The following is an 8,619-nucleotide window of genomic DNA, read 5'->3' on the forward strand; positions in this document are numbered from 1 at the left end:
AGATAGATAGATAGATAGATAGATAGATAGATAGAAAAGAGAAAGAAAAAGAGAGAGAGAGAGAGAGAGAGAGAGAGAGAGAGAGAGGAAAAGAGAAGAAAAGAAAAGGTGTGGCTCTGTGATAGTTAAAAGTAAAGAAGTGACCAAGGTATACACTCAACATTGACCTCTGACCTCCACACATGTGCATGCACATACCTCCACACATATTTATGTGCATACATCCACACAAGTATATATATATGCACATGTATATATATGCATATATATGTGTATATATATGTATATATATGCCCCATGCAAACACCACACACACACACACAGACACACACACATGTCAAACTCAACATTCAAGTTTATATGTAATACTTTCTAACCTGGTGTTCTTCCAGTGCCCCTAAAAAATTGCTCGTCAGCAGCCACTGTGTGGTCCCACCCACCTCCCTGCCTCATGTCCAACTTCATTGGGCCTTGTTGAGTCTCCTGTTCCATACACCTTTCTCCATGACATGGTTACCCACTGCACTATAGCAAGTGCTCTTAGAATAGTGGTTACAGGTGTCTTCTCTGGAATTAGCTTTCCTAAGATGGATTTTGTAGTGATCAGTATATTCCATGTGGTTTTACAGGCATCACAGGACTCAGTACAGATGATATGTTTACCACGCTCTGCATTTTTCTACCATTGCTCTGCCCGTGGAGACGATGCTAACAGTGGATTAGGTCCTTATGGTCTGTCTCTGGTGCTTTCTCCTCACTGCCACCAGAATGAAACTCAACTTTGTTGCCCCTTTGCTTGCCATGTGTAAATGGGTTCCTTTTGGTTTATGGAAAAAAGAAGAAAAGAGAGGTTGACATCTTTAATGTGCTCTGTACTTTTTTACCTGACTGCATAGATGAGCCCTTCCAGGATTCGAACCTACCCCTCATCTCCATGTCTACAGCTGTGGGAGGCACCTTGCTTGCACCAATGCGTGGTCCTCCTCCTACAGGCAGCAAACACTTGCCTCCCCACTCCCCACCTTCTGGTCACTCTTCTTGTTTCAACTCCTAAGTCACACTCTGGGGAAGGCTCCCCTGACCATTCATCACCCCTTCTAGATCATTCGTCTGTTATTTAGTCTCAGCGAACCCACTTCCTTCGCTTTTGAGGTCTGATCGCAGACAAGGAGTCGACGTCTGTCACTAGGATGAACTACCAGTATTTTAATACATTTCAGGACTTATATCAAAATAACACATCCGTCTGCTGGCTGCTGTATCCAGTCTTCTTGTTGGAATCCAAGCCTGAGCTCCATGCTGCTCGATCGTGTCTCAACATCAGTAACCTTGCCACTTAATGTAGCCAACAGTGAGCAGAGTCTGTTAATGAGATGCTTATTTTGCCAGCCTCTGGTTCCACTTCTTTTGTTTGTTTGTTTGTTTTGAGACAGGGTTTCTCTGTATAGCCCTGGCTGTCCTTGACCTCACTCTGTAGACCAGGCTGGCCTCGAACTAGGAAATCCGCCTGCCTCTGCTGCATCCGGAGTGCTGGGATTAAATTCGTGTCCTATTTTACACCCTTAGGAAAAGGTCAAAAGATTCTGTCCAATAAACAGAATAAGCAGCATTTGACCACAAGGTGGCGACAGTCTTTAAGACTTAGGATCAAAGAATTGCTTTTATTCCAGTGCGGTCAGGAGAGTGCACTTTAAAGGGGTGTTGTGGATGGAAGTTTGGTAATCTATGGCATCCTATTTGGGGCCATAGATGTGAGGTTTAATCAGGCGTACGGCGGTGAGGGTGAATGTGTAAGTCACTGCTTAAAGTAGAACAGAGTCAAGTGAACATGTCTTTGGGCCAGGGCAGCAGGTCAGCCACCCTCCCCATTTAGAGCAAAGGTGAGTTAGGTAGCTGTAATTCCAGTCCGTATTACTTCCACTGGGGAAGGGCTGAAATGTAAAGAAAAGGCGAGTCAAAGATTTAAAATCTCATCTCCCGGTGAAAGCAGAGACTTTTGGAAGACGAGCTGGAAAGGGCGATTAACCGAAAGGCCTTATGGGAGCATGGAAATGATGCTTTCTATTGACCAGTGCCTTCAATCTGAAAAAAAGATACTTTTTCCTTTTTTGTTTTTATGGAACCTCATAGCTTTGCAGTAAGGATAGAGGGTAGAGAAGATATTATCCTCACGAGTAAAGAAACGGAGGTGAAACAGGTCCCAGGAGGTGACGTAGCTTGACAGTGGATGCCACGATTAAGCACCAAGCACCTGGGCTCCCGTCTTATCGCTTAGGTAAATATTTTCTGTTTTAGAAGCTTCCAGGTCACTTTGTGTCATCCAGCACAAAGGAAAACACGCTCTGATGCAAACACTAATATACATCTGCGAGCCAATACGGCAGGCAGACTTGCTTGGCCTACTTTTATTCTTTATTTAAGCCTGTCTTATCTTGCCTTCCCCTACAGATATATAATCTTAGGTAATAGCCATTTCTTATAATTAGTGCTCCATTGTCTTCTGGCTCCTGTTGTTGACGATGAGAAAAATTTGAAAGGTACAAATTGTCGTCTTTTTGAAAGCAGTCTTTCCTGTTGACGGAAAGGCACGTTGAGGCACACAGAGTATGTCAATGGAGGGTTTGATCCAGCTGTGGTGAGGGTGGCTACTTGGGCTAACAAGAGTTCCAGTTGATCAGAAAAGGTACAGCTGAATGGGGTTGAAGTGGATCTGGTTTGAGGAAGAAGGGAGAGGGAGGGAGGGGGAGGAAAGGGGAATGAGGAGAGGGAAGATTAAGGATATTATAGCACACTGGTTGCTACAACTGAGTGGGTAGACAAGATGCTTGTCATTCATTATTGACTCTCTGCCATTCATCTTGTTACACATTTCAAGTAAGAATCAGAACAGATGCCAGGCAGATGCCTTAGTGAGCAAAGGCCATTGCCTCCAAACCTGCTGACACGTGTTGGAGCTCTGGTACCCACATGACGGAAGGACAGACACAATTCCCATAAGCTAGCCTCTGAAGTCCACCATGTACTCTGACAAATGTGTGCCCCTAGACACAGACAGACAGACAGACAGACAGACAGACAGACACAGACACACACATACATATACACATACACACACATACACAAACACACTCTATTAAAAAAATTAAAAATGATTGCAGCAGGCAGGAGCATCTTCCAAGTTGTGCACTCTAATGGTGCCCATTAGGACCTAAGTTGGAGGGATTGAAGGCTAACTTAACCAGATCACAAGACTTTGGAGCCCAGGAATGTGACTGTTCCTCATCACCCATGTCTACTAGGTCTGATAAGTGTTTTTCATACCCCCTTTATTTGTTTCTGCACCCTCTGCTCTCTCTGCACTGGCTACTCTTGTTAGAAATGAATCATTATGGCCATTTTCAGTATGTGGTGCCTTTAGAGTTCCTTAATCATACAGTAAATCTTTGTATGAATATACATAGATAGTTCAAATACAATTTTTTCATCTTGTCTGGTGGGGCTGCCTCCAGGAGCCGAAGACAACCTAACAAAACTATTAATACCAGGCATGAGAAGCCCTTTATTTTTGAGCTGTTGTTCAGGGTTGTTCAAGGGCCTCTCAAAACATGACAGACTATCACTATTGCTCTTGGTTGCTCCTAGAGGTGGAAGTTAAGTCCACAATGCTGAAGACACCACATGTGCACTTCAGACACAGGGCCCAGAGGCTCCTGAGCTGGAACTGACCTGAATGCTTCCTCCCCGAGGACTGATCTCATGGTACCAGCAGGCACCGTGCAAGCTTCCAAAGCGGGGAGGAAACCAGCCGTTCTACCCAGCTGTGAGGCTTATGAATCACAATAATGATCAGAATGGCAGGATAGCCCTAAGAGTACAGTTATGGTTTGACTTAAAACCTGCTCAGTGAGAGGTACTGGAAATCTACCTAGCTTCCCAGGGCGAGTGAAGTCACAGATCTTGGAGGAGGAGCTACAATCAGCACTTTATTATACTAGCATAATCCTTAACTAACTTTCAACATACTTGAATATTCCTATAGTTACATGTAATATTCACCTCTCATTAAGGAAACTTCTTTTTGTAACACACAGAGACCATTATAGAAAACCATGATCAAGAAAATGCAGAGCTTAGCCCCAGTGGATACCTCTATGAATCAACTCCTGAATAAGGCTTAGGGAACATTGTAGAAGATGGGGGCAGAAAGATTGTAAGAGTTTGCTGTGAGACTGTGTCTCCTAGTAACATCAGAAGCTACAGCCATATCGTCTCACCATCATGACTGACAAAACATAAGCTGATCATGGACAACAACAATAGACAAACCAAAGTGGACAGGCAATGAGGCCTCAAACTCTACAGGTAACTAAGGAATGCTGAGAGTGGAAGAAATAGTCTTCCCAGGGAGGAGCACACCAATTGGTTATCCAATCCCAAATGCTCAGCCCTGAAAACACATATACAAGTAACATTATACAGACTGAGCATGTTAAATTTAGGAATACATATGCACATACATATATGCATATAACAACAATTAATTTAAAAAAAAGAGAGAGAGAGAGAGAGATCATGAATTTGGAAGAGAGCCAGAAGGGGTCAGAGAATCACAGATAGGCAGGAGTGACTAGGCATTTGTCCTCTCTGGCTGGCAGCCTGCTCCTGCTTGTTTAGGGATTCTCTCTTCATCCTACAGTTGAAAAATTACAGACGGCACAATATGTGGCTGAGCCCAGGACCAGAAAAGAAGGAACTCTCAAGCCCCAGGATATAAATTAGATAAAGCTTTGACTCCATGAACAACAGGATGGGGACTCTGGGAAGGGGAGCGTTCTAGACACTGGGAAGATTGTATGTTCCTGAAGAACTCAGCCAATGAGGAATTCAGGCTGGGAGGCAGGGAAATGTGATTAGGACAACAAAAACCACTGTTTTGTGCCCAATCAGAGTGTCAATCATTTCGCAAAGGGGGCTATAGGACTGTGGGAAGACTCCATAGTGTTGTCTGTTTTCAGGGGCATTCAGAGGTCAGCTAGAGATTGTTAGCATGAGAGACAGAGTCACTGGCCAGAATGAGTAGGGGCGAGAGCTAGTGCAAAGCTAGGAATGGAATGAGTGTTTACAGGTTGGAATCTTGGAGGTCACAAATTCCAGAGAGCAAACCTACTCCTTAATAAACATTCTCTATGTCCCAGTGTAGGTGAATGCCAGGGCCAGGAAGCGGGTATGGGTGGGTTGGCGAGCAGGGGGAGGGCGAAGGGGAAGGGGAAGGGGAAAGGGAAGGGGATGGGGATGTTTGGAGGGGAAACCAGGAAAGGGGACAACATTTGAAATGTAAATAAAGTAAATATCTAATGAAAAAATAAACATTTTCAGATCCTGAATGAGGGACTAGAAGCTAGAGCTGTGTTTCTGCAAGTTATTTGAGAGGTGCAAAAGCTGTGGTCCACCAAGTCCTACCTGTATTTACAATTTGGGATTGGAATTCCAAGGAGCTGCCTGTAGAAAGACGGATGAATGAGAACCGAATGGACTACATAGGGATCGCAGCCTCTCTTCAATCTATTCATCAGGTCTGGAATGCCAAATTCAAAAAATAAATATGGGGAGTCTGAATTGCTGAAAGTATCCCTGGAATTGTGGCACCAACAGCAAGAAAATTTTCTTGGAGCAAGATACGAGGTCTCATGTTATTTCTATAAATCATTTTCAAAGGTCAATATGTAGTGTTGTATGCAATTGGAAAATGGTACACCCATTTTTCTTAAAGCTAATAAAGTGTGTGTGTGTGTGCAGCCTCATTCTTAACCTTCACATGTCAAACATGCTAGGCAGGAGTCTTGCTCCCAAAGGAGGACAGAGATAAGTATGGCCACTCTTTCTCCAGTCTGTCACATTGCTTTAGAATGTTAGCTAATACAGTAAAGTGACACACCACAGGAAGCATACGTGTTGGGAAAGGACGTGTCACAATGCCTTCTGTGCAGAACATACATTTATATATAGCAGGAAAACCTCCAAAGTGGGGAAGCAATACAAAGATAAAAAAGTAAGGTGATGGTACACTAAATTGAAATGACATAGAAACTTTAGGTATTTTGGAAAGACCATGAGAATCATTTCACAATGTAGAATTAATAACTTCATATATCTAGACATAAATTTAACAAAGATGCAAAATATAAGAAAACTATAAAACATTTGTTTGTTTTTCATGACAGGGTTTTTCTGTATAGCCCTGGCTGTCCTGGAACTCACTCTAGACCAGGCTGGCCTCAAACTCAGAAATCTGCCTGCCTCTGCCTCCCGAGTGCTGGGATTAAAGGCGTACGCCACCATTGCCCGGCTATAAAACATTTTTGAAAGGTTTAACAATTCTTGTAAACAACTGGGAAGCATTCTCCATGCTGTCTTCCTTGATCTTTTGAGACAAGACCTTGTAGTCAAGCCTGGTCTTGAACTTGCCATGTAGCTGAGGATGGACTTCTGATCCTCTTAGCCTTCCTGGTGCTGGGATTACAGGGATGTGCCACTGTGCCTGACTTTCATACTCTACTATTGAATAGGAAAACCTCTGATGCCATAGTATTGTTATTTCTGCCCTAAAACTCCTACAGATTTAATGCACCTCTTGGTTAAATAGCTCTTCCGAGTTTTCTACTCTGAGAAGCGATGTGTTGATTTAAAAGTTTCCCTGAAAGAGTAAGCACACGGGGCTAAGGGAGAAATACTTGGAAAGATCATGTGGTCATGCACGGCGCATCCTGTGGTACTCTAGCAAAAATGCTGTCAATCCCTCAGATTAAAGCAGTGAGCTGAGGAAAAGACTCTTGGTCAATGCATCAGTGGGGTCAAAGCTAGCCCTGATGGTAGAGAGGAAGCCCTAGCTTCCAAAACAAATCATGTTGGGATAACTGGCTGCTGTAAAGAAGAGGTTAAAATTGGATTTTAAAAGAGGTGAAACTCAAGGGTAAATCACAAATGCATTACAGATATAAACACCACCACCACTACCACCAACAAAAATCAAGCATGCGTGTAATCTTAGCACAGGCGAGGAGCAGAGAGGCGGATTCCTGGGTCTTACTGGTAAGCTAGCCTAGTTTAATTGGTATGTCCTAGATCAATGAGATACCTTGTCTCAAAAAACTGGATGGACAGTACTTGAGGAATGACATCTATTGAGGTTTGGTTCTGCTGTCTATAGTGATGCTAAGTGCAGGACCCCAAGACCTGGAGTCTGCACATAGATCCAAGTGACGCTATGTGACCTTGCCCCCAGGTTATTTCTGATTGGTAAATAAAGATGCAGACAGCCAATAGCTGAGCAGAAGAGACATAGGTGGGATTTAGGATTCCCAAGCCTAGGGTCAGAGGAGAACCCTGGGGAGAATAGAAGGTGAAGAGAAAGGAAAGAGGCCATGGATTAGGTGAGTCCATGAAAACATGGCTCTGAGGGTTGGCCAGTTAGAATTAAGAGCAGCCCAGATGAAACCCAGTGAAGTAGTAAGTAATAATTCGGGGTCATCGACAGGAAAGTAGATTCTAATAGCACAGAGGGTAGACATCTGCCCAGCTCTTGTGCTGTTTAAGGCTTGCTGTAAATATAAAAGGGTGTGTGTCTTTTATTTGGGAACTGAATGATCCAGGCTTGGTAGAAACCCTGGACTGAGGTTAAAAATTTCTACCTCAGACTGGTCTCCACATGTCCTGGCATGAATGTACAACTGCACACACACTCACACACACACACACACACACACACACACACACACACACACACCAAAAATAGTAGAAGAAAACAGGTGCATCTCCGTCTCTAACCCTAGTGCAGATTTCTAACTGATTTAAGAAGTTAAAACTAAATAAAAGTTGTCTTATACACTGGTTACTACAAAAGGAGTATTAGAAAAATATAGAGAACTTTAAATAATGTGAGCATATTCCTTGATAATGCATCAAGCAATTCTAGTTCATCTATGAGTCCACCCAATCCCTCTCAGTACTCCTGTGGATATTCAAGGACACCAGAATAACCAACTGTTGAAAAGACAAGGTGGGTGTATTCAGCTTCCTGACTTTTAAATGCACAGCAAAACTAGTGACTGAGACACTCAAAAGATAAACTCAAATTAGCATTGAGAATCAAGAAATTAGACTGTACAGTTATGATCAACTTATTTATTACAAAGTAACCAAAGAATTTCAGTGCAAATAATAGTTTCCTGTCCCCTCCCAAGAAATAGAACCAGAAGAAATGAATACTATATGTAAAAACTCTGTTTTTACCCCCCAAACACACATGCTATGTAATAATGATCCTAGAATGGATCATAGACTTATATGGAAAAGACAAACCTAAACTCACAAAGGAACACACAGTCACAAGTATCTTTGTATTCTTGTATTGTGCAACAATTTCTTAGTATGACAACAAGGTACAGGCACACATGGGCTCCTTTTCCTGTTGCTATGGTAACATACTCTCACCGCAGCAGCTTAAGGAAGGAAGGCTTTCTCTCTCTCTCTCTTTTCTTTCTTTCTTTCTTTCTTTCTTTCTTTCTTTCTTTCTTTCTTTCTTTCTTTCTTTCTTTCTTTCTTTCTTTCTTTCTTCCTTCT

This window comes from Mus caroli, chromosome 13 (assembly GCF_900094665.2).
Source record: "Mus caroli chromosome 13, CAROLI_EIJ_v1.1, whole genome shotgun sequence".
Lineage (NCBI taxonomy): Eukaryota > Metazoa > Chordata > Mammalia > Rodentia > Muridae > Mus > Mus caroli.